The sequence below is a fragment of the Bos indicus x Bos taurus genome, chromosome 20 (assembly GCF_003369695.1).
Source record: "Bos indicus x Bos taurus breed Angus x Brahman F1 hybrid chromosome 20, Bos_hybrid_MaternalHap_v2.0, whole genome shotgun sequence".
Lineage (NCBI taxonomy): Eukaryota > Metazoa > Chordata > Mammalia > Artiodactyla > Bovidae > Bos > Bos indicus x Bos taurus.
In genome coordinates this window covers 67,064,584-67,072,941 of record NC_040095.1, presented here as the reverse complement: position 1 = coordinate 67,072,941, position 8,358 = coordinate 67,064,584, and positions in this window count along the sequence as shown.

Genomic DNA, 8,358 nt, shown 5'->3' with positions numbered 1-8,358 from the left:
TCAGAACTTTGAATCACATGCGCTGGGGAATAAGTAATTTGCCTTGATGACATAATACCAACTTTGATCTTCACAACACTTGATACTCTCCCTGAGTCTCACTCCGAGGAGACTCTTTCATAGAGAAGGATCTGTTAGCAGTGGCTATGACATTTGCTGGGATCTTAGACCTCCCTCCATGATCCTGTGATCTTCTCCTGGTGCCCACGCCTGCCATCATGCTGACCTCTCCTACTGGGGATCGTCTGTAGGGACGCACTAGTGAAAGTGACAGCTGATGTGTGTGGCTGCTCTGGGGGCAGAGACGCAGTGGGGTGGCCCTCCGGAGGAGCTTACCCCAGCGTCTCCCTGGACAGAGCCTGCATCTCTCCGTTTCATCCCCCTGCAGCAAGTTCAGAGGGGGACGAGGCATCATGCTGAGGGAAGTGGCCGCTGTGTTTGGTGGGAGATAATTTACAAACGGCTGCTATAGGAAGCTCACACCTATTGTAAGAAACTCTCATCTGATCTGTTCCCCAGAAACCATCTATGCGTTTAAGGGCTGCAATTGCTCAGACTTTCATTATCAAAAAGCCAGGGAATATGTCTGGTGCAGAAATACACCAGCTTTTGTGCTCCAGGTGAACTTTCGAAAGTAGCATTTATTTTATTTATTTTTTTCTAGTATCTATTGAGTCACACTGTCCGTACTATCTACAACTGACAATTACTTTTATTTTTTCTGTCTGTAACCAGTCTTTGTGTGCATGCTCAGTTGCTTCAGTTGTGTCTGAATTTTTGCAGAGTCTCTGTAGAGGAAGCACACCGCCTGGGGCCCAGGTGAAGACTGGAAATATCACATCACATGAGGCACAGCTGTGCGGCACGAGTGACAGACGAAGACCTGACGTCATCCTTAAGCACCTTGAATGCGGCCACACATTCATTGCTAAGCTGAATATTTAATTTTCTAGGTTCCCTGTGTGTTCAGGTTTTTGTAATCTAGGGTACATTTATCTTTAAGCCACAGACTTCCTTTAGAATAAGGTATTTATCGATTTTTCTTTTTTCAAGTTACTTTTTAGGAGTATAGCTGCTTTACAGTGCTGTGTTAATTTCTGCTGTACAGCACAGTCAATCAGCCACATGCACACACGTGTCCCCTCTCTTTCAGATTTCCTTCCCACTTAGGTCACCGCAGAGCACTAAATAGAGTTCCCTGTGCTTCACAGCAGGTTCTCATCTGTTATCTATTTTATACATTGTAGTGTGTATATGTCCTTTTGATGGTATGGAATGTTAAAAATGACTTAGAATTAAAAAAAAAATGAATAAAGTAGTTCATGTGAGTGGAAAAAAAAGAATGTGTCCTAAGTTAAACATGGCCCAGTAAGGATCACATAATTCTACCCAGCTTCCCAAGACCGCCTCCATCCACCCGGGGTCCCTCTGTCCTTGTGACTTAGTCCTTCCTGGAGAGGTAGGTTCCACTCCAGGCGGTAAGGATGCCACTGAAGGCTTTCTACCTGGGCTCCAGCCACTCCTCCAGCCTGGCCTTCCATGGAAAAACGCTGCTCGCATCCTTGCCTGGGGCCTCTTCCTCTCCTGTTTCTCTCGCCTCCCAGACTGCACCTGGGATGGTCGGCTTCCTTGCTTGCCTGGAGCCCCTGTTCCACACGAGCCACCTGCTGCTCCTCCTGGCAGGACCCAGCTCCGCCTACAATATACTGGTCACATGAGCCCCTCTTTGGGGTTGACTCTAGTGATTCACTGACTGACCACCATCCTCATAGTGTGACACCACCCATCACCTTTGACATTCAGCTGCTGACCTGGGCTTCGAGAACACTACCAGCATTGACTCTTCAGGCAGAAGGGAGATGGAGGTGTCACGCCAGCCCTGCTGTCCTGCCTGCATCTTCTGCAGACAGAAAAGTGTCTCTACCCCAGCCAACCACTCCCTGTGATGGCCCTAAAGGCCAGGGGTGGGCACAGTCTGACTGTGTCTGTTGCTTAACTACTTTCCATGTCTTGCATCACCTACGACAGCAGGAATAAGTCAGTGCAACACAGCCTGTAGGGCCCGCCAAAATGAAACTATTTACTGTCTGGCCCTTTAGGGGAAATATTTCCTGATCCCTGCTGTTTAGATCAGTGGATGCCAGAGGTTTGTAAATGTGACTATAATTATCATAAAAACAACTAACACTCCAGCATTTTAACACTACAAGGAAAGAAAGTCAGTATTTAGGAAGAGAACTTAATGAATAAATTTAATTAGCCATCCTGGGATTTTCTCATATTTAGTGTTTCCAACCAAAAAAAAAAAAAAAAGGGCTTTCCTTGGTGACTCAGACAGGAAAGAATTCACATGCAACACAGGTGATGCGGGTTCAATCCCCAGGTCAGGAAGATCCTCTGGAGAAGGAACTGGCAACCCACTCCAGTATTCTTGCCTGGGAAATCCCATCAACAGAACAGTCTGGTGGGCTACAGTTCATGGGGTCGCAAAGAGTTGGAAACCACTGAGTGATTAAGCAGGAAGCAATAAAAACACCATCCAAGCCCAACTCTGATGCATCCAAAAATACAGAGATGGACATGTGCACGCTGCAATATTTAACACAGAGACGGACATGTGCACACTGCAGTATTTAATACAGAGATGGGCGTGTGCACACTGCAGTATTTAATACAGAGATGGGCGTGTGCACACTGCAGTATTTAATACAGAGATGGACGTGTGCACACTGCACAATTTAATACAGAGACGGACATGTGCACACTGCAATACTTAACACAGAGATGGACGTGTGCACTCTGCAATACTTAATACAGATCACCAACAAGGACCTACTGTATAGCACAGGGAACTCTGCTCAATACATTTTCTGTAATAACTTAGCGAGAAACGAATTTGAAAAAGAACATATATATATAATGTGGCCTTTTTCATTTCTTGAGAGCACTGCATAAGTTGACTGGGTCCCATGACCTCACATTCATCCTGCAGGAAGGAAGGAGGGAGAAAAGGAAGGAAGGGAGCTCCCAGCGGTGGACGCTTGCCTGTCATCATTGTGACACAGTGACATTTTGTCCAGCATGGTTGTAAATGAGGTTATTAAGCCTGAGGGGGAGGAGTCCACAGCTCCTGTTACACAGACAGAAGTGGCTCTACAGAGACAAGAAGGGGTTCTGCTCACCTGTGTGCACTGCACCTCGGAGGCATGAAATGAGGTAGCCCCGGCAAGTCCAGGTGATGCACACAGGACCAGGAGGAGCCCTTTACCTAGAATGGAGAAATCGCTGGTCCACCTTGTCATGTGACCAGTGAGAGCGCCCCTGCCGGCCAGCGACGGGCTGACTTTCCAAGTGCTTCTGCCAGGTCTGTACCAGGAGGTCTGATGAGGAGAAGGGCAAAGAGAGCTGGTGCCTGGTGGCCCTACTCCCACTCAGAGAGAATGGGGTTGCTGGGGATGGGGGTACAGCGTGTGAGTGTGAACAGACATATGAATCCGAGTGAAGCCTCGGGAACTCCCCTACCCTCTTGGTAGGAATGTCAAATGTGAGCAGCTCTGGAAAACAGTCTGGCAGTTCCGCAAGCAACTCATCGTATGTGACCCAGCAAACCTGGTCCTATACCCAAGAGAAATAGAAAGGCACAGCCCGCAGACACTTGTGCACTAATGTTTACAGCAGCATTATTTGTGACACCCAAAAGGTGGAAACAACCCAAGTGTTCATCAGTGGACAGGTGGATAGATAAAATGTGGTCTAGCCAAACAATGCAATATTATTCAGCTATAAAAATGAATGGAGCTCTGATATGTGATACAAGGGGGGTGACCCTTCAAAACAGTATGCTAAATGCAAGAGGCCAGTCACAGAAGAATGCATACTGTGTGATTCATTTTATGTGAAAGGTCCCAAATAGGCAGACTGATACATACAGAAAACAGATGGAAAATGGATGGGGGGTGGATGGGAGGGGGTGGGCGATAACCACAGGGTGTGGCTTCCTCAGGGAAGCCCTGGTGGCTCAGATAGTGAAGAATCTGCCTGCAATGCGGGAGACCCACCCAGGTTTGATCCCTGGATCGGGAAGATCCTTTGCAGAAGCTACCCACTCCCAAGTGTTCTTGCCTGGAGAATCCCATGGACAGAGGAGACTGGCAGGCTACGTTCAGTTCGGTTCAGTCGCTCAGTCATATCCAACTCTTTGCTACTCCATAGACTGCAGCATGCCAAGCCTCCTTGTCCATCACCAACTCCCAGAGTTTACTCAAACTCATGTTCATCCAGTCAGTGATGCCATCCAACCATCACATCCTCTGTCATCCCCTTCTTTTCCTTCCTTCAATCTTTTCCAGCATCAGGGTCTTTTCCAATGAGTCAGCTCTTCACATCAGGTGTATTGGAGTTTGAGTTTCAACTTCAGTATCAGCCCTTCCGGACTTTCCTGGTGGCTCAGAGGGTAAAGTGTCTGCCTGCAATGCGGGAGACCTGCGTTCGATCCCTGGAGAAGGAAATGGCAACCCACTCCTGGATTCTTGCCTGGAGAATCCCATGGACAGAGGAGCCTGGTAGGCTCCAGTTCATGGGGTTGCAAAGAGTCAGACACGACTGAGTGACTTCACTTTCACCATCAGTCCTCCCATTGAACATTCAGGACTGATTTCCTTTAGGATGGACTGGTTGTATCTCCTTGCTGCCCAGTTCAGGGGTCACAAAAAGTCGGACACAACTGAGTGACTAACACATATTACACATACACGTGGATTTTCTCTAAGAGATGATGGAAATGTTTTAAAATTGGCTGTGATAATGGTTGCACATGTCTGTGGATATACTGAAAACCACTGAATCACAGCCCTTGACATGAGGGAACCTGTGTGGTCTGCAGATGATAACAAAGCTGTTAAAAATATCCGTGATCATGGCTGTGCCTCTCTCTCCAGCTTCCCTGCTCTCCTGCTCACACGTCTAGGTTTCAATTTGGAAATAACTTGAAGGATGTAGAGAAACTATGTGTCTGTCTGCTCCCGGGCACCATTCCCTCCTACACACAGAGAGCCGCCTCTACTTAGCTGAAAATAGTCTGGTCTGGCAAACATTAGCTCCCAAACTTAAAATAGACGCCTTCTTTGTGTCCTTTAATTGCTACTTGTCGGCAACAATGTAAGTAAAGGCTGAGAAACAGTCATTATGAAAAATCGGAGTAGCACGCTAACAATCCGTGGGACTCCATCTCAGCATCTCCCCTGTACCACGGCTGGGAGATAATTAAGTTTGACGCTGGGCGGTGATTTGAAAGGAAAACCACCGCGATTTCCTGGGAGCAGGTCTGTTCGGGCTCCCCCGCCAGGAAGTGTACTTCACAAAGAGCCTGAAGGTCAGCAGCTTCTTTCATGGTCTCTCTGCCCTCGGCTAAATGTTCTGTAAATAATTAGACATTAAAGGCTTGGAAATAATCAAGCCGCCGTATTCCGCGAGTAGAGGACTAATTGGACTTGCTGATCATTAAATCCCTAAGTCTGAAATGCCCGTGTGGGGGAATGAGAGACTGGAATTCTTGTCTAATATTGATATTTATAGCTCTTTGTTTTCCAGGGAGCAGATGCCTTCCACTCTGTGAGCATAAATTCAGAGCCTTTTAATTTCACATTGCCATCCACAAATTATTTAAGAGCTTGGGTTCTTCTATAAACAGTGTTATCTTAAAAAAAAAAAAAAAAAAAAAACTCAGAGGACTGAATAATGTCAAAGTTGAATATAAAGCCTGGAAGCTGCAGAGGCACAAAAGGGCTGAGCTCTGCTGATGGGTGAGGGTCTAGATCTCATGAATATTCATGACCCACCAGGACTTGGGAGAGATGCTGCTCTCAGCCCAGAGGATGAACCCCAACCCCGCCAACTGGAGAAGCCTGGTGGGGGGTGGGGGGGAGCCCCACCCCTATTAAGCCCCAGCTTTAATTGTCTTATGTCTTAATCAGAAAAGAAAGGCTGGTTTGATGCCCCCCACCCCCACCCCCACCTTCCCCAGGGTTTTTATGAACATTGGTAAGATCAATACCTGGATTGTGCTGTAGTCTCCTGAGACAAGGCCTGAGATTCATATCAGCCATCATCATTTTAAAGACGTCTCCCAGCCACTTTCCACAGCCGCCAGCGGGCAAATGGATCCATCTTCACCCTGATCAGACAGCTTCTTCTAAAAGCAAATGAAAATCCATTTTGGTTTAAAATATACCTGGTAATTTAGCATATGTTTTAAAGTAATGGGGTTTCCCTGGTAGTTCAGCTGGTTAAGAATCAGCCTGTAATACAAGACCCCCAGTTCCACTCTGGGGTTGGAAAGATGCCCTGGAGAAGGGATAGGCTACTCACCCCAGTATTCTTGGGCTTCCTCGGTGACTCAAATGGTAAAGAGTCAGCCTGCAATGCCAGAGACCTGGTTTTAATCCCTGGGTGGGGAAGATCCCCTGGAGGAGGGCATGACAACCCACTCCAGTATTCTTGCCTGGAGAATCCCATGGACAGAGGAGCCTGGTGGGCTGCAGTCCATGGGGTCTCAAAGATTTGGACACAACTGAGCACATGGCACATATATAAAAGATAACCAACAAAGACCACTATATAGCACAGGGAGCTCTACTCAGTACTCTGCAATAACCTATAACGGAAAACAACCAAAAAAGAAAAAAATATATCTATGTAAAAACTCTGTGTATAACTGAGCCACTTTGCTGTATACCTGGAACCAACACAGTGTTGTAAGTTAACTATACTCCAACAGAGAGTACATTGAAAGAACGACAGTGGAGCCGCTGATAACCCCGTCACTGGAGAGTAGGAGACAGTAGCCTGAAAAGCCGCGTGCACCCCATGAGTCTGAGTCTGCAGGGAACGGGACTGGCTTTCGGTGTGCTTACCTGCTTCAGGACAAGCCAGGGGGAGGGCATTCGTGTTGGTCACCGCGTCTGCACTCACAGCCTCAAGGCATTGATATGAACGCGCTTTGCGGTTGCCACTCGAATTTAGTTTTACAACCATCTTGCCCAGTAAGCCTTCCAGAACAGGGACGTGCGGGATGCGGCAGTGAGCACCAGGACTGTCTCCTTCTCTCAGCGCGTTGGGCACCCCAAGGACACGTGAAATAGCTGCACAGGGCTGTGGGGATCCCGACCGAGCTCACCCAGAGCCCTGAGACACTGCCCACGATCTGTACAATAAAACCCACAGGACCATTAATCTACCGTGAATGAATGTTCTTGCATGCTTTTGTGGGGACACAAAGGCAAATTGGGTTCACTCTGGAGATTATCTCTCTGCTCATTCCATATAAAAATGCCCAGAAGTCTCCCAAGAGACCATGTCAGAGATGAGATTTATCCACTGTTATGCATTTGCTGATTTGGCGAGAATCCTGATCTCATTTGCGGGGCTTAATGCAGAAATCCGCTGAACCTGAACAGACACGCAGCAATGGGGAATGTATCCAATGCCATTTTCTGTGATACGTGTCAGAAAACACACACCGTATGCTGCCATCTCTTTACAGAAACACAAACACACGGAGACACATACGATCATGCATATGTCGTGTATATAATGTCAAAAATTGAGGCAGAAATGCACTGAGCTCCTAGCAGAATCATACCTTCCAGTGTGTGTGTGTGTGTGTGTGTGTGTGTGTGTGTGTGAGCCACTAAGGCATGTCTGACTCTTTGTGACCCCATGAACTGTAGCCTGCCAACATCCTCTGTCCATGGAATTCTCCAGGTAAGAATACTGGAGTGGGTAGCTGTTTCCTGCTCTGGGGGATCTTCCCAATCCAGGGATCGAACCCAGGTCTCCTGCATTGCAGGCAGATTCTTAACCATCTGAGCCACCAGGGAAGCCCCCAAACAGCATAAAGCCTTCCAAATTCCTCCTAATTTATTTCCTCTGATTTTTGAAAGGTGTTGTGTTTAAAAGTATAAACATTTTGTATTGAAAGAACATGTTATAATTCTATATCATAATCTTCAAATTTCAATCAAATAACATGAGATGAAAATTCCAAATTGAGGGATAAAAATGAAGGACCCAGCATCATCCTTGCTACATGCTATTAGACAAAAATTTAGACTAACTGAATCCTTTCAACAACTCTTGGAGAATGAAATGGCAACCCACTCCAGTATTCTTGGCTGGAGAATTCCATGGACAGAGGAGCCTGGTGGGTTACAGTCCATGGGGTCGCAAACAGTCAGACATGACTGAGTGACTAACACACTAGACTAATTTATGGGACTTGACTGTCTCCTAAGGACCCCACTCCCATATGTTCCCAGGCAGTTTGGGGGGTGCAGCCACCAGAACCGCACTTCTGCCAGT